General features: G+C 59.6%; 1 protein-coding gene across 2 annotated transcripts in view; it reads left to right on the top strand.

The window, feature by feature from the left end:
* The window catches only part of CCDC85C (coiled-coil domain containing 85C), a 75,283-nt gene that overhangs the window by 1,827 nt on the left and 55,615 nt on the right, over nt 1-17,841 (top strand). The window lies entirely within an intron of this gene.

Here is a 17,841-nt window from a genome sequence, read left to right as displayed (position 1 = left end):
TGGTAGGTGGCCAGGGCGTGGGTGGGAGGACCTTTGGCCTGGGGAAAGCTCAGCCACTTCCTTCCGGGAGGTGTCCCTGACTGCAGGGAGCCCCCACTGGGTCTGTGAAACGGGGCCAAGGCCCCCATTCCCCGCCCTCCTCACTCCTTCTGCCTCCCTGTTCCTCCACATTTTTGGTGGCTTGGCTCCCAGTTCTGGTGACAGACAATTGCAGCTACCTGAACTGTTTGCCTGAAGGTGGAGATTAAACAGCCCTTTCTGGTTCTTTTAAAAGCTTTCCTAGTTCAGAGAAAATGTATCTAGGCCTTAAATGACTGTTCTTCTCCAGAGTGACAACCCGAGCAGGGGAGGAACCTCTCTCTTTGGTTTGGTGGCCAAGTAAGTGGCCTCTGCAGGCACCTTGGGGTGGGGCCTGAGGTGGGAACTGGACCCAGGAGGTGGGGTGCTAGTTAGTGTAGCACAGTTTTTCCTTTATTTACCTTTCCAGCCTGTGAGTTCAGGGCAGGACTGGGTCGAGAGGGATATTTTGTTACTGATTAGCAATCTACTACAACTCGGATTACTTTTTGTAACTCTGTATTCACCCCCAACCTCCCACCACAGGCTCTGTAAGGCCAGTGGCCGTAGCTCAGAGTTAGGCGGTTTAATGTGTTTGGGTTTCAGGGTCTGGGAGTGAAGAGCTCAAGTCCCAGCTTCTCTGGCCTCGCCTTCTGGGGGGCCTCGGGAGGGTCGGATTTCTGGGCCTCGGTTTCCCCAAATACAGTCTGAAGGAGGGACTGCTGCAGTTCTGCTGGCTGGGAAACGACATGTTTTCAGCTGCGTCATGGACGGCACTTGGCGAGAGTGGTTCCCTGCAGCGCGCGGAAGTGTTTGAGTGTCATAGCACGTTTTCAAGGAAGTTCTGTCACCTTTTGGACTGGGGACTCGGACCCTGTCTGGCTCAGAGTGTCAGTCGCAGCAGCGAGTGATGCAGGAGAGGAGGACTGGGCTACACCTGAGGATTTCCGCCCTACCGGGGTGGGCGGGGGTCGAGGTATGACGTTTCCTTCAGAATCCATGCCCCCGACCCCCCAAGTCCCCCCACACTTGGAACAGGACTGCTGCAGATTTCGTGGGGGGGCAAAGCTGTGCTTTGGGGTGAAATAAAAATTCAGCATCATTATCACAGACTTGAGTTGCAGACGGGGTTGTTACTGTTTAGTTTTGTCTCTTAAAGTCATGTGTGGCCTTGAGATGTTCTCCCAGCAACGTAAATAAGATGCCTGGAAACAAGCAAAGGCCCCTTCTCTTAGAAACGCCTTTTCTGTCCTTGGACTTGTAGTTTTAAGTTGAGAGAAGAGCAGGCTGCAGATGAGACAGATGACGAGCCTCAGCCTGAGTGGTAGAGGAAGTGGAGTCTGGCTCCGGGCTTGTGCCTTGCGGACCTTGTCTCAGCTCCCGCTCCCAGGAGCCCTGGCAAGTAGTGTTATCCCCGGGATACAGACAAGCAGGTGCAGGCTCCGAGGTTCTGAGCGTTGCCCGAGAACACAACTGAAACCGGAAGGGTCTCAGTTCCAGCCACCGGGCTGGGGCCTCTGGGGTCATCCACTACCTAGGCCCTGGCCGGCTTGTAGCTCTGGCCCATGGTCACGTCGACTGATGCTGTTTGTCAGCAGACACTGGTGACTCCCTATTCTTGATTCTCAGCCCAGGTTTGCCCTTGTTCTCCCATCCAGGAAAGTTTCACTTCCTTATCGGGGACCGCTGAGCAGGTGGTCGATAACCCCGTTACCGAGAGGGGTCAGGCTGTCTTGGGTTTGAATCTCTGCTTCTCCGAATTTAGCAGAGCCTCTCTTTGCTCTCCTGTAAAGTGTAATTCCAGAACACTCTTTTTATCCGTGGGAGGTCAAGGGAGGTCAGGACCTGCACACAGTAGGTCTAAGCATGATCAGAATTCTTGCCTTGCCTATTTCTTCCAAGGCTCCTCCTGAAAAATAATAGGGACCCCTTTGGAGGACTTTGGTGTTCTCATTACGACTTTGGTGATTAGACAGAGCAGTCATCTGAATGTTTGTGTCTGGCTGCACCTGCCAATAAGCCTGGGGAATGGTGGCCCCATAGTCCTTTCTTGGAAGCTTTGGGGTACCTGCAGCCAGCTGGGTGCCCTGAAAGGCCCCAGGAGGCGGTGGTGGGAAGGTGGCCCATCTGTATTCAAGGCAGTCCTTGGCTGGGCTGGGCTGGGCTGGCCTCTGAATGTGAATGCTAATAGGCCTTTCTCCCCCTCGATTTTGACAGAGGGCAGGGTTGGACCAGTTACAGTCTGGACAAGGGTTCTCTTTTGCCATAATCCAGTGGGCAAACTGAGGCAAGTGAACCCCCAAGCACCAGAAAGCCAGATTTCCTCCTTGAACTGATGTGATTTTCAAACAAAAGCATTTCCAGCAATTTCTCCCGTGCCCTTCCCAACTGGAATGCCCCCTCCCCCCATGTTTCTGTGCTGGTCTGTCCCCTGTCCCCTCCCCCCACCACAGGGGCCCACTCCCCTTTAGCTAACCTAAGGACACCAGGGCCTCAGCAAGCCTTTGTATGGCCCTGTTTACTTTTAAAAGTTTGGATTGAAAATTCAGGCTTCTCAAAATAAGATGGGTTTGTTCTCCAGCCTGTTTTTGTTGGTTTAAAGGGAGGGTGGAGCGAGGGTGGTCTGGGCCTTTAAAAAAAGACAGAGCCGCTGCTCTGAATAGGTCTTTCACGAGGGGCCTCCCAGCTCCTGGCCTCCTGCTCAGGAGACTAATAAGGAGGCTTTTCCCAAACCCAGCCCAGCCCGGAGCAAAGGTCAGCGAAGAAGACAACGGGGCGGTTAGATAGGCCTTTCCACTCCCTCCCCAGCCTGACCCCGGCCATGCACCAGCAGCCTGGGGGTGCTGGACTCGCACAAAAGGAGGGCTCGCCCTGAGAGGCTCAGAGGCTGGTAACCCGGGGGGCACCAGGGTGTGCCCAGAACTTCCCGGTTCACCACAGAGAACTCCCCAGCCCCAGCTCTATTCTGTCCAGAGGCCCTGAGTGGTCCCATAGTGCAGATGGGAAACTGAGGCTTGGAGAGGTGCGGTGACCTGCTCTGGGTCCCCGGGGCTGGTGGTGGGGTGTCTGGGGTCAATCCTGGGTCTCCCTCATCAGAGTCAGCCAGCTGCCCTGTGCCTGCTGCCCCTCTAGGCTGGGACAGTCCGGCTCCGTGGGATGGGGAGGGACCCCCAGGAGAGGCCCCACCAGCAATGGAAGGCTTCCCTGGAGCTTGGCCCTGGGTGGGACCCTGGGATCTGTAGGTGGACACAGGGGTGTGGCGAGGGAACTCCAGGGGCGGGACCTGAGTGGCCAAGGTGTGGCATGTCTTCTCCAGAAGTGAGACCCTGAGCCTCACGCTGGTGTCCTGTTTCCTGGCACGAAGCAGCACCGGTGGGGTGGGAAGGTGGCCGGCGCCGGCTTCCATGCGGGCGAGCCCTCCTCGCTGCTCGTGCTCCCTTTCCCTCACGTCTGTGCCAGGCTGGCTTCCATCTGCTGTGGGGACCCCCAGACCCCCACCCGTGGCCTGGACTCTGAGCTCCCGGGACACACTTGGTATAATATCATCTCCAGAGTGTCATGAATAGCAAGGAAATCCTCTGTCGCTCACGATCTGTGGTTCCCCGTGGGGAATTTCCACACCATGCTCGTCACGTCATCAGCCCAGAGGATTCGGAGCCTGGGACCTCGGGCCGGCTCTGGAACGTCTGTGGGCCTCTGTGTTCTCATCTGCAAAGTGGGAAGCCGCTACCCGCCCTTGGGGTGAGGGGAAAGGGAGCATAGCGATGTGAGTGAACCGGGAAGCATAGCCGCCCCCCTCCTCCCGGCTGGAGCACTCAGGCCTGGGTGAGCTCAGGGGCAGTGCAGCCTGCTGCTTAGGGCTGTGGCGTCAGGTCAGAGGCGCCGAGGTCTTGGCCTTGCCGCCTGCCGTGTGAGTGGGGAGCGCCTTGGCCTCTGTGTCCTCATCCGTGTCCGAGGTGAGCACCCTGGTCCTAGGGCTGGGCCTTAAACGGCGGGTTTAGGGAACTTCATCGCCACTGCACTCCTGCAGATTTGCCTTCTGGGGTCGGCCTAGGGGACCCCCCCTCCCAGGCTTTTGAGGGGAACCCTTGTGCCTGCTTTGTGTCTGAACCAAGTGAGTCCTTGTCCTATTGAAGGGCGGGAGAACCAGGGCCTGTGGGGTGCGCTCACCGCGTGTGGGGGCTGGGGCGGCACAGGGACTGGCGGCCGCAGCACGTGAAAAAAAGAGGTGCGAAGAAAGCCTTGGGGTCGGGGCCGCCGCCCGGCGGAGAGGGGATCTGTGAGCCCCAGGGCATCGGCGCTGCATGCGGGGTGGAGGGGGGGTGCCCGCGGGCACAGCCCCAAAGTTCCGGTGGTTGGGACATTGGTGCCCACAGGCGGGCGAGGTCTGGGAGGGTCAGGTTGCCTCTGGAGGTGAGGAGCTCCCCGTGAGGGGCGGTGGGTAAGCACCGGCCTGGACACCTGGGAAGGGGCGTTGCTGACCCCAGTGCGACCGGACACCCCAGGCAGCACTGGGGATCCGGCTGTGAGTGGAGACTAGAGAGTAGAGAAGGGTCCGGAGGTGGGAGGGCAGCCGGTTGTTGACAGAGTTTGTCCTTCAAGCAGGAAGGGAAACAATGGCAAACGTTTATTGAGTCATTACTCTGTCCTAGTTCTGAGCGCTACACACACAGTGATCCATGGAGCCTGGCTTGGGCAGTGGCAGTGCAGGGGCTTTCATCTGGGGTCCATCCTGGAGCAGGCCGGGCAGGGGACAGCAGGGGAGGAAGCTGGAGCCCACGGGGAGGCCATAGCAGTGACAGACCAGGCAGGTCTGCTCCAAGGCGCTGCTCCTCCACTCAGCCCCGGTCCCTGTCTGCCTCCGTGTGACCTCGCCGCTGAGGTCTCCCAGTCCTGAGCGGTGGGGGGCTCGGGTGGGGCAGCGCCTGTGGGCGACACGCTCTCTGCAGTCTCACTCTGTCCCGGCTCACATAACAGTCACGGCCATGGCGGCTCCGCCCACGCCTGCGGCCTGGGTCCCCGGGTCAGTACCTGGGGTCTGTGCCTGGGGTCTGTGCAGGGACCGCTGTGCGCCTTCAGAGCTGGGAGGTTGGTGGTTCCCATCTCCTTGGGGCATGATGGGGGGGACCTCGGTGACTTCCTCAAAGGCATGGTGACAGAGGAACAAGCTTGTCTGCTAAAGGGACATGATGCTCCCTTGATCATGAATAGTCAGGAATGATCCCCCTTCTAGCAAGCACCTGGAGCTCGTCGCTGTCACACGTTGCCACTGTCCCCTGCCTCCACAGGCCAGTGGGGGCAGGTGGGTCAGGGGTCTGGGGCAGGTCTTGAACTGAGTCCCCTGGTGATGGATGCCTAGTCTTGAATAAGTCACCGTCGATTCCAGCTCTTCTGGGGGGGGCAGGCTTGATTACTTGTAAGTGTCCTCAGGCTCTACCCTGTTGGGATGTTTAACCGGAGGCGTGGGCATCATCTCAGTGAAGCAGAGGCCAGTGGCCCTGGGGAGTGGGGGGGTGTTCCCCTTCCTCCTTCCTGCCTCCCGTCGGCCAGAGGCCTTTGCCGTCATTTGTTGTTTCCTGAATTCAAAGATGGGCTTCTCCCTTCTCTGCTGTGGTGTGGCGCCTCTTAGAGTCGGAGTGTGTTTACTGGAGGGGCTCCCCTCCCTCCCTCTGGAAGAGCCATTGTTAAGGGCACGGCATCTGTGGCTGGTGGGGTCTTGGGGCGGCGGAAGTGCGGGGGGAGCCGGACATCCGCCGGAACCGTACGGAGCTCTTCGGTACTCAGGAGACTTCTGGGGAAGGGGCCGTGTCCCAGACCTGGCCACCTGGGTGCTGGAGCCCCCGGGACCACCCCCATGGACCCTCGGTCCACCGTCTCTGCCTCTGAGCTTGTGCGGCCCTGGCCGAGTCCTCTCGACTCCCAGCCTTGGCAGAGGGGCGGGTTCCAAAAATGTCTTCTGGGTAGAACCTGGCATGGTGCTGAGAGTGACAGTTTATGTCACCGGCTTGGTGCCTGGCATGGTGCTGAGAGTGACAGTTTATGTCACCGGCTTCCCACAAGTGGGAAGAGCCCTGCTGGGCCCCACTGGGATCCCGCCTGGGCTACGGGGAAGGTTCAGGGCGGAGAAGCAGGTCCCACCAGTTCAGTGGAGGCGGGGACGGGGCCAGGCGCCGTGGCAGTGACTGGGGAGGCTGCGGGTGCCGGGGTGACCCTCTCCTCCCGGTGTGGTGTCGTCACGCCCTTCTCTCTCTCAGAAGCTCCCCGATTCCTACGTCAACCTCTTGAGGAGCCGGGTGGGGGGGCGGGTGAGAGGTGACTGAAATGGGAATGAGCAGGCCCGGTGGGTGGAGCAGATTAGTGCAGGCGGAGCGGGCGGGGAGAGGCCAGGCGTGGCGGGAGGAGCAGTCGGAGCCTGGCACGCAGCGGGCGTTTGACCTGGTGGTCAGGACCCAGGGGTTGGGGAGTGGGCAGGGCTGGGGCGAGTGGGGTCTGTGTAGCTCCTCCCACTGGACCCGTGTCGCCCCCTAAGTCCCGAGGTTGGGCTTTTGCAGCTGTGGGCTCTTCTAGCTGTGGCCTTTTGTTCCCTTAATTAAAACAATTTCTTAATGATCGTAATTTTAAAATTTATTTTTCAGTTATAATTGGTATACCGTAATCATCAGTTTCAGGTGTACAGCAGAGTGGCTAGACATTTACATATACCTTCCGAAGTGGTCACCCCAATAAGTCTCGTGGCCACCTGACACCACGCGTGGTTATTGCGATGTTTTCGACTACATTCCCTACGCTGTACTTTACATCCCGTGACTGTTATAACCGGTGATTTGTATTTCTTAAGCCTTTTTGCCTTTTCTGCCCATCCTCTGTGGCCTTCTCTGATGGGCTTTTCCGAGGGGCTCCAGAGCTATCTGTTCGGGGCCCTCTCAGAGCTCGGACCTTCCACACGGCCCATCCCTTCCCTTTCTCCTGCTCCCCACTTAATAAATATACAGATGGATTATCTGCTGGGCCTGCGAATGGCCCCATCAGCAAACATGTTGCCCACATCTGGGGTTTTGTGGGTACAGTTGGGCCACCCAGCACTGCTCTGCAGAATGGATGACACAGACAGAACCAGCAGCTTCAGCCCAGCCGTGGCCTGACCCGGGGCGAGTCCCTACCTCCCTCCGGGCCCTCGTTTCCCCATCTGTAAAATAGGGGTCCTCCGAGGACTGTGCCGAGGGTCCCTGAGATCCTGGTATTCTCTGGCCCTTGACTCAGAGTTTCTGTGACAGACAGAGCCACAACAGAAGGGCCACCTGCCCTGCCTGTCCTGCCTCTCGCTGGTCACAGTCGTGCTTCGGTCTCTTGTCTGGTTTTGGTGCACAGCTTGGGGCAGGTCTCAGGGCTGAGCACCCAGAGTGGGCGAGGTGGCGACGTACAGGTGCTGCTCTGTCCAGCGCAGGCTGAGGCCGAGACCCCTCCTTGACCAGCCCGTCCTTGTACAGGGCCACACCAGGAGCTTGGTGGAATGACCTCTGCCACTCGACCGCCTGTCATGGGACTAAGTGATGGGTTTGGTGCAGTGGAGGGTGCTGAGCTCCGGCTCCCCGGTTCCCAGGTCAAGGCCGCCTGTCGCAGACCTGAGGTGCCTCCGTCTGTGGTCCTGTGTCCTGGTCCATGTCCTTCTAGGGCAGGGTCTGGTCTTCCTGGCAGGTAGGACTGGTGCTCAGTAAACGCTGGGAAGAAAGTGGTGGCCCTGAGGCACTGGACAGCACTCTCTCTTGTTCCAAACCCAACAGTGGTCAAACCTCGTTGGCCACCAGCCTCTCCTTCTCATGTGCTCCATTTGGCACCAAATGGTCTTCAGCTGTTAACAGAAAAACTCGACCTACCCCCGAGGGTGGTGATCGTCACACCCCTGTTTCCTCTGAATTACTAAAAAAATACACACTTGTTTTGATCAGCGATTCCTGACCTCGGCGATGTATTAGATAGATGCTATTTGGGAGCTCTGAAAATGCCGGGGCCTGAATGGGCCCCCAGAGGCGGCCCCACTGGCCGGGGAGGCTTCAGTGGTTGTGGAAGCTCCCTGGGCATTGTGGGGAGCTCTAGCAGAAAAGCCTCGGTGTCTGCTGGCGGGCAAGGACACTGCCCCACAGTGAGGCATGACAGAGCCTGGCTGGCTGGGCTGGGAGGCTGGTGTCAGTCGTCATTAGCTGTGAGTGAGAAATGGGCCATTTGTGTTGTCCCCTCACCGACCTTGGCCATGTGGACGCCTAGGGAGATGGCTTTGGTGCGCTCAGCGGGGGCTGCCTGGCAGCAGTGTAAAGCTGGCTTTGAACCTGGCCTTGCATTTCCAGAGCTCTGGACAAACCCAGCCGTCTCCCACCTGGGAGCTGTCTTAGCCTGCCAGATATCACCGTGCAGGTGCTGCCTTTGCCAGCCCCATTGTGGGGTGCTGGGCTGCCCAGATGGGGTGGGGGCCTTTTTAAGCAGCACTCAGGGGGACAGATGGGGGCAGGGCCAGTAGTACCGAGACAGCAGCTATGGAGCAGAGTCGACCCATTTCCAAAAATAGCCCATCCACTGTCAGGGGAAGCATCTCTTTGTCTCCCCCAGCCTGTCTTTCCGCTGGCTCCGGGCTGTAAGGCAAGGAGGCTCACTCTTGTCTTGGGATCAGAGGCATGGGAGCACCTGCCCCCGCCCCCCACAAGGGCCCGATTGTGTGCGGGCCCTGAATGCACCCGGTGTCACGGCACGGCTCCCGTCCCTAATGAGCCCGCTCTGGGAGTGGCCCTTTGTCGTGGGTTCCGGCCACACTGCCCGCGCTGGGCTCTAAGAAGGCTTGATTTCCCAGCCGCTTCACGTCTCCTGTCGCTGGTAGGACAATGGGAAGATCCCGCCCCGGCCTTTCTCTGTTTTCCGCATTTTCTGGAATGTGCACATACCACTTTTATACGGGACAGAAAATGAAGTGATGAGTTTCCCCCTCTTTCGACGCCTTCTGTCCTGGCTGGCGAGGAGGGCTGCGTCCTCCCCTCTCCAGCCCTCCCGTGGGACCTCCCCCCGCCACTGTCTCCCACTCTTGTTCCGCTCGGGTCTCCTGGCTGCTTCCCCTGTGAACAGGCTCGTGTTTCCTAGTCCACAGCAGTAAACAGAATCCTGTCCCCACTGCCCCGCGGCTCCTCGGGCTCCCTCCCTCCACCACGCAGTTCTCCAAGCAGTACTAGGGGCCGGGCTGCCTCCCCCACATCCATTGCTCATTGCTTCTTGGCCCCGGGCAGCTCTGGCCCCCGGGGCAGGCAGCTCTGGTTTGGTGCAGCGGCCTCTTTCCATCCTGACCTCTCAGTGGTGTTTGTTGACGCCCACTCCGGCTTGCCTTCTAGCACAGGACCTCCCCGAGAGCAGCTTCCAGCTGCCTGTCCACCTACCTCCTGCCCCTGGTGGGAATGTCACCCCGGGCCAAGCCCCCAGGGTCCCTCTACCTCTTGCTCCTGACCTTGAGGCCCAGGCTTCCGGTGTCCTGCTCGTCACCATCCTGCTGACTCGGTGGCCTCTGGGTTCGGGTTCCTTCTCTCACCTGTGCTCCTGTGCCCTTTGCCTCACGGGTGGCCCTCCCACTGCTCGTAGGTTTCCTGGCTCTAGCCCTGAGCTGTCCACTGGCCGCGAGTGGCTGCTTCAGTTCAATTTAATGGAAACCAAGTCACATGAAAAGTTTCAGTTTCTGAGTTGCACTAAGCCCTCGTAAGAGCTTCGGCCCTTGCTGCCAGTGAAGTGAAGGAACATTTCCGCCATTCCAGAGGGTTCTGTCAGGCAGCCCTGATCTAGACAACTCCTCGCTGGGCCGAGCAAGGCCGTGGGACTCTCACTTGTCCCCAGAAGGCAGCTCTGATACCTGAGCATGGTGTCAGAGACACCTCCCGTACCCCCGCAGCCGGACTGGCTTGCCCCAGGTGCCCAGCTGGGTCTGCTGGCAGGATGGCCCACTGAAAGCCCACCCTCCCAGTGAGGCTTAGGTCAGCCCCTGGAGATGGCCGGCTGCAGGATGTGTGACCAGTCATCCTCCTCTGCCCAGCATCCGTAGGAGCCTAGAGCTGGGCTCTTGGCGGTTTACCTGCAGCTGTGGATGTCACTTCTGTTGGTGGCCTTGTGTGGGTTCACATGTATGTGCCAGAACCCAAGCCAGGACAGGCCACATGGCTCCATGGGGCTCCTGAGGCCTGCCCCCGCAGAGCCCAGACCCCTGTTCCCAGCCACCAGCTCCTTATCCTCGAAATGAGGCTAAGAGGCCTGCAGGGTCAGAAATCAAAGAGCGTAGCTTTAAAACAGCAGGGCGGAGTGGGCAGGGTGGCGGAGGGATGGACACAGGCTGGCCAGCACTCTGTCCCCTCGCTCTCTCCACGTGGGAAGCATCCTGGTGTGGCCGTAGACCCTCCCTGTCCCGGCTCTCAGCAGCTTTGGGCATGGCTTCGCCCCTGCCCTCTGCACCCCTGGTGGTCTGAGGTGCTGGCAGTGGTGGGCGGTGGGCAGTGGCGGGCGGTGGGTAGTCTTGCCATCTCTTGTCTCGGGGTTAAATGAGCCTGGGTCCAGCTTCGGGCCATTACTCTAGCCAGTCCCTGGTGATGAGGCCATTACTTGCCCCACCTGGGGCTCTGGCCCCGCCCCTGGCCCCACTGCTCACCGTGCCTGCAGTGTGTGTGTGGTGGGGGGCTCAGGGTGACATCAGTGCCGCCTAGCCCCCTCTGAAGGCCTGGGTGAGGCGCTGGCCGGGCAGTCAGAGGAAAGCCCCTTCTAAATCGTCCTGCCCTGGAAATGCAAGGACAGTTGCTGACGGCGATGGAGCCATGTGGGTGGGGGAATCCCTGATGTCAACGCTCTGGAGGTTCCCAGCACCCCGACAGCCCTAGGGCCCCAGGCTGCTCCCGCCACCCCGATTCTTGGGAGCGTGTCCTGGCCGGAGCCGAGAGTTCCCATGAGCCAGCCTCCAGCCTCTACTGCCTCCTCCGCCCGCTGCAGCCTTTGCCCACCTCGGAGTGCCTCCTGCCGACCGCCAGGTAGACAGCAGCCCCTGCAGTGTGGCCTGGAGTCCCTGGGAATGCTCCCTGCCCTCCTGCCGAGGTCCCCATCCCCGGTGGTCTGGAGCCGGCGGCGGGGGGGTCTGCTTTCCCCTAGCTCTTCCCTTCGAGTCCTTTCTTAATCCTTTCCCGTGGAGTTCGACCTTGTTCCCAGGAGGGCAGCCTGGTTATGGGCAAAGTGAGCGCTCCCCAGCGTGCGGGGCTGGGATGCTGTGGGGGTGCAGGGTGAAAGTACCCCAAACTCTCTGAGCAAGAGCCGGCAGAGGGGGAGCCGTGGCATAGGCAGGGGCACTGGGGCCTCCGGGCCTCCGGGCCTGGGGCTTTCTTATGGGTCTTGTGACAGGAGGGAGAGGCCCGGGCCAGCTCAGTGCCTCCTCTGGCTCCTTGGTGGCCCCTGCATCCTTCAGGGCCAGCTGTGTCCTCATCTCTGCACTGACCCATGGACTCCTTACCCGGCAGTCATGACCCCAAGGTGACTGTACTCATGCACTTTTCCTGGCCCACGACCGACAACTTTCATCAGAGGCTGAGAGTGGTCCGTGGCCCAGGAAAGACCCAGAAGCCCAAGAGGAAGGTTAGTGAGGCTCCTCCCTGAAGCCTTTAAAAACTGAACATGAATGAACTTAATGTGTGCTCGCGGTGGGAGGCTCCGCGCAGGATGCAGAGACACAGCATGAAATTAAGGTCCTCGTCCCTCTGCTGACCAGGCATCTTGGACGCCCGGCAGTCTCGGTCTGTGCCTGTCATCCAGCAGGTTTGGACAGCAGGCTGTGCCTCACCCCCCACCCACACTCCACCCTCCATCCTCAGAGGTCACGTCCCCTGCGCCTCTTTCTTGAAGTTGTGTTGATGTGAGTAGTTTAGGGTTGGATAGATGTTTTCATGCAAATCTTAGCTTCCTGGACTTCTCTGTCATTTCCTTTCTGCCCCATTTTCCTTGGGCCTCAGTTTACCCATCTGTGAGGCGAGGCAGTTGGACCAGGTTCACGGTGGCTCAGAGACCCTGGAGGAAGTTGAGAATATTCTAGAAGCCTGGGTCTTCCCTGGTCCCAGCCTCCTGGCTCAGCCCCTTCTTCCATACCCCATCCAGCTGGACCAGGGCCATTTGGGGTTTTGGACATTCCTGCTGCTCTGGGGCCTTCGGGGCCCACAGTGGCCCAGTTTCCGGCCGTAGGCCCTCGCCTTCCAGGTGCTTGCCCAGGTGGCGGAGTGATCTGACCTGGAACTGGAACTTGGCAGCCAGGAGGCATCCTTTGCCATGCCCACCCCACACTTCCCACCCCCAAGGCTTTGCTTCCCCAGCCTGCCCCACCGTAGGCCCCACGTGCCAACTCCCGTGGCTGCGGCGACATAGCAGCCATTGCCAGCAGGAGCGGAATCAAAGTGGGAAAGTCTCCTAATTTTCTTTTGCATCGCAACCGTGATCCTTACCCCCAGCTCCTACAGACCAGGCGTCTGGTGACTTTTGAATAGGTCCGTGGGCTCCCTTCTCTCTGGCTAAATGTGCACACACTGGTGCCTTAACGAAGCTGGCGGCGGGGGGCGAGGAGAAGGCAGTCACGCACTGGACCGATGGACAGCATCCAGCCAAGGACGTTTGACTCCGAAAGGTGCTAATTTACTGGCGTGCCAGCTGGTGTTTTTGGCATCCTGGATGCTCGTGGGGGGAGGGGGGAGTCCTGTTTCCACCTGAGATGCCCCGTCTCCCCAAGCGTCATCCCCACTTGCCCCTTGGTGGTTTGATGATTGGCAGCTGGAGGAAGAGGGAAGGACAGCCCCAGAGAATGTGGCCTCAGAGGCCCATGGGGACTGCGGTGCGCAGATGATGGGGGCTTCAGAGGAATGATGGCCAGGGTGACTCAGAAGGCCGAGGGCAGATGGAAGGGACACTGGCCTGGGCTGGCCACGTTCTCTGTGCTGATGAGGACCCGGAGGCTCAGGGGAGAGGACGTGGCTTTGTTCACTTAGCGGACATTTCTGCGACTGCCGTGGGGTGGGACTCCGTGCTGCAGTGACTACTTGCTGCCGTGTCCTACTTCTGCAGCTGGGATGAGGCATCAGCTCACGGCAGGGACCAGGAAGTGGGGTGGCAGGGGCGGTTACGACAGGTGTGGCTGCTCTGCCGCCCACATCCACAAAGCACAGTGCACTGGGGCCCCCAGACCTCCGGGCCTGTGGCTGTCGCCCACGGGGCCCATGGCTGGTGTAGTTTGGCAGGAGAGCAATGGGTGACGGTCTGACTTTGCTAAGGCACTTGCTTGCAGGGGATGGGCCTGCCCTGCTCCCCCGCCCCTCCCCCGCCTGGCTTTGTCCCCTGCGAAGCAGACTCTTAGGTTAGCCATCTCCAAGGGCCACCTCCTAAGAGCTGGAGTAAATTCCTGTACAGTAAAATCCTTGAATTTCTTTTCTTTCTAATAAGGAAACAAGCAGTTTCCCTCAGAGGCCTTGACCGGGACAGTTCTGGCTGGTGACATCAGGCACTGCAGCTATTTTTGGTCATGATTCACGAGAAGGTCTTGGAAGGGAGAGTGATCGATGGTAGTAGGGATGTGGGAGCTGAAGGGGCCCTGCTCTGAACCCCTGGTCGCCGGTGACGCGGGCCTCTCCCAAAGCAGGTGGCTGCGTCAGGTACGCAGCCTGGCACCCCCACTCCGGTCCTTAGAGTTTATCCTTTTGATACCCCTGGTGGCTTAGGGCCTCCAGTGGGGCCAGGAGGGGAATCTGAAGGGGAAGGTCCCTGTGAGGGTCTGCCCTGCTGGGGGCTGGTGGGCCTGGCCAGGATCTTGGCCACTGTTCTGTGTATTTCTGTCCTGTTAGGACAGTCCTTCCTACCCCCACCCACAGGACCCTGGGTCAGAAAGGCAGGGGACCCCTCGAGCTCTGGAGGTTGGCTTGGCGGTGGCATGCCATCCCTGAGGCCCCTGGTGTCCTTTGGGGAACCAGGTGTGGTGGAAGGAGCAGCCGGTGGGCCCCTGCGCCTCACCCACTGTTCCTCTCCAGGCCCTGAGCGGCTTATACAAGGAGATGCTTGTGAGTGACAGTGATAAGCTGGTATCTGGAAATGGTGCCTCATTAAAGAGATGCTTCCCCCAAATGCGCATTTACGGTTAAGGGGCTTCAGGAGGAGGCGTCCTCGGGGGCTGGGCCGGGGGGTGCGGGCTGGGTAGAGGGGTTGGTATTGGCCCCACCGGACAGATGAGGAAACAAAGCCCTCCGTGCCCATGGGATGTCACAGGTGCCCCCCTTGCCTGTGCCTCAGTTTCTTGCCTACACACTGGGTAGAGAGTGGAGGTTTCGGTGACCCAGCACCCCAGGTTTTCTCAGCTCTGTGCTGTGCGGTTTCTCGCTGAGGGCCACCAGCTATGACGGGTGTTAGTGGCAGATGGGACCCGTGCCTCTGGTGCCTGCCGACCGCCCCATTCCCCCTGCCTGCCCAGGCTGCACCTTGCTTGTCTCTGCTCAGGAGACAGATGGGGTTCGGTGTCTCTCTGAATTGACATCTGTGCGTGAGTGTGTGTTTGGGGGAAGCGGTGTTTCTGTAGATGACCCAGCGGAGGGCGGGGGCCTGTCCTGGATCCCGCCTTGGGCCGCATCTCTAAGAGGTCCCTGAGGGTCCCCAGTGCTGCCCGTCTCTGGGCCTGAAGTTATGTCGGGTCATCATTACCCTTGGTCCAGGCACCACCTGAGACAGGTAGGGGGCGTCCGGAGGGAAAGTTCTGCCTGGCGTGGAGAGCAGCTCTGTGCAGGGAGGAGGAAGCAGGCCACCGGGCGGCAAACGTGGCCCCTGAGCCCTGAGCAGGGCCATCTCCCAGCCTCGGGCCTGAGGGTCAGGGAAAAGGGCCTTGGGCTCTGGCCGTCTGGCCCGCCCTCCTGCCGTGCTCGGCAAAGGCCCGCTCGCTGGGGGTCCCAGGTGAGGCGGTGATTTGGTTACCTGGCCAGCGCTCTGAGTGTCTGCAGCACCTGGGAGGGTCCAGAGGGAGGGTCCTTGTCCCTTAGCTGTGGTAGTGGGTCTATCTGTGGGACCCCAGACAAGTCACGCAAACCCACGAGCCTTACCTCTCCGCCCCTGCTAGCTGGGGCGGGCCCATCGGCTCCACCTCACAGGCTGTGCATAGTTAACAGTGGGGGTGACATAGCAGCCCACAGGTACCTGCGTATTCACTCGTCTGGCCCACACGACACTACACGTTTTCCCCCACTGGCAGCAAGTTTCCTCAGCCGAGGCACACAGAGGTCGTGCAGCCCAAGGTCAGGTGTAGAAGGGGAGGAGCTGGGACGTGCTGCTCTCTGCGCCCATGCAGTTTCCCTATCGATAACCTCCATCTTCCAAACCACTGCCTGTTGATTATAGAAAATTTAGGAAAGTAGTCGCCTTGGACCCCAGCCCCCAATGGCCTCTGTCCCTCCCCCGTGATGGGCTGTCAGCAACTGGAGTGTTTCCTGCCTTCCCGCGGGAGGATGGGCTGTTGGAATGTGTGTGTGAAGGGAACATTCTGGTTTTGCGTGGGATCTTTCTCTCCATGGGCAGTGGGACAGTTGCGTGAACTGGAAAGTTGAGCCCTGGCAGAGCTCTCGTTACGGGATTCCTTGGCTCCCAAGCCACACAGGATTCACTCTCGCCGTGCGCCCACGTAGCAGTTTTCTCATCACACGCCCCAGGTGCTGTCCTTGCTTCTGGTTCGATCTGAGACGCATGGCTCCCCCTTGCAGGCCTGAGCTCGGCTTTCCTGATTGATCCCGGGTTCCCCTGTCAGGGGCCGCCGGGAGGCCGGAATCTCTGCTGATGTATGAACCCCACTGGGGGCGGGGAGCAAAGTGGCCACCCTTTTGTCTGTGCTCTGTGGGAGGGGGCGTGCAGGGAGTGAGGGGCAAGGATGCTCGCGTGCTTCAGGCATCATTCCCAGCAAGCATCCTTACGCGGCCGGGTGGGGGGCACCCCTCTAGCCGCCATCTCGCCTGGTCCTTTCAGGCTGCAGACTCAGCCCCCTACCCCTATCATTTATCGGTGGCGGAGGTGCCCGTGTCGCCTGCCCCTGAATAATCTATTGCTCGTGGCGGAAGGCTTGGAAGGCCCTAGGAAGTTCAAGATCGAAATAAAAGCTGAAATCCTACGCTCTGGAGAGAGCACTGATGCTAACATTTTGTTCTGTTCCTGGGAGAGGAGTTGAGCGGGGGGCGGTGGGGGCAGTCTGTGCACATCTTCTGTTCGGTTTTTATTCCGAAATAATTACAGCCTCAGGAGAAACGGCAGCAGCACAAAGGGCCCCCGTGCGCCCTCCCCCGTGGTGGCATCTTACAGAAGCCGCTTGCATTATTAGCAAGGCCAGGACCATGGTATCTGCATGGCTCCATGGCCGGACTGGAGACCCTTACTCAGATGGCGTCTGTCCTTCCCCGAACTCATTTCTGTGCGTGCGCGTGGAGTTGTATGAGATTCCGTCACGTGGATACAGTTGTGATGTGTACTTTTAAAAACCTATCTTGCTATTTAGAGCCGTTTTTAGATTTACAGAATTCCTGAGGGGGCAGTACAGAGTTCCCAGAGTTCCGTAAACCCGCTCCTGGTTACCCCGTTGCTAGCTTCCTGGAGTGGCATTGCCTTTTTGTTACAATTAATGAGCCAACGTTGACACATTACATTAACTAGAATCCACGCTTTTTTTCAGATTTCCTTAGCGTTCACCTAATGTCCTTCTTCCGTTTAAGAATCCTAAGACACACTTTTCAAAAAATTTTACCACAGAGTATTCCTCTGGTTTGTAATTCCACCTTCTTTTCCCCCCCGTGAGATGTTGAGAATATCTTTTTATTTCAGTGACTGCTCTTCGAGTCTGTCAGTTCGACTGGCCCTTTGCTCGTTCCTTCCATCACGCGGATGCCCCTGCCCGCGACCTCAGGCGGGCTGCTGTGCCCCGTCTGGGCTCCCCGAGGGGCAGGCTTGGCACTGCCTTCGTGTACGGAGGGACACGGCCTCTCCCAGTATCTGAGTCATTAGAGTCCTGTACGTGCCCTCCTGGGGACATTCCCTGGGGTGAGTGAACACAAGGGCGTCTGCCTTTGAGACCGGACGAGGTCACGCAGGGGCAGAGCACGGCAGTGGGGTGGCGTGGGGCGGAGGAAGAAGTCAGCACCCGGCTCTGCCTGCGCTGATCTCGGGCAAGTCCCGCCACTTCTGTGAGCCTCAGTTTCCCCTGGGGGGAACCCAACACGCTCAGGTGCCCTTCACGCCGGCTGGGAGAAGCAAACGAGGGTTCGCGAGGCGCGGTGATGCGCCGTGCCTGAGCCAGGAAGGATTGATCCCACCGATGTTAGTTTCTGAGACTGAACCACCTCTTCTCTGACGAGCTCCTGTGTCGGACCACGCAGCCCCGTCACTCGGTTTAGAAAAGCGACCCCTGTCACCGCCGTTTCCAGGGCATCGTGGGCCCCACCCCCCTGCGGCCTCGCCAGGCCAGGCGGGGAGCCGGCCCGCCGGCAGGATGTTTGTCTGCCAGCCCATTGAGAAATCCCTCTGGAAACCCTCTTTTGGCCCCGTGCGGGCAGGCGAGAGGATTGGAGACAATGGGACCAGAGAACAAAAGGCGGGTTGTCGCCGCCTGGTAGAGCCGGTGGGTGCCCCAGGCCGGGGCGCAGACCCATCGGGCAGGTCACTGGGTTTTCGCCCACCAGTGGGGTGGCCGTGAGCCTGCTGGGGGAGGGGAATTGAGGCCAGACCCCAGGCCTGAGC

The sequence above is a fragment of the Pteropus medius genome, unplaced genomic scaffold, assembly GCF_902729225.1.
Source record: "Pteropus medius unplaced genomic scaffold, Ma_sr-lr_union100, whole genome shotgun sequence".
NCBI classification, from domain to species: Eukaryota; Metazoa; Chordata; class Mammalia; order Chiroptera; family Pteropodidae; genus Pteropus; species Pteropus medius.
The sequence above is the reverse complement of the archived record's forward strand: the minus strand, read 5'-3'. Positions and strand labels throughout refer to the sequence as shown.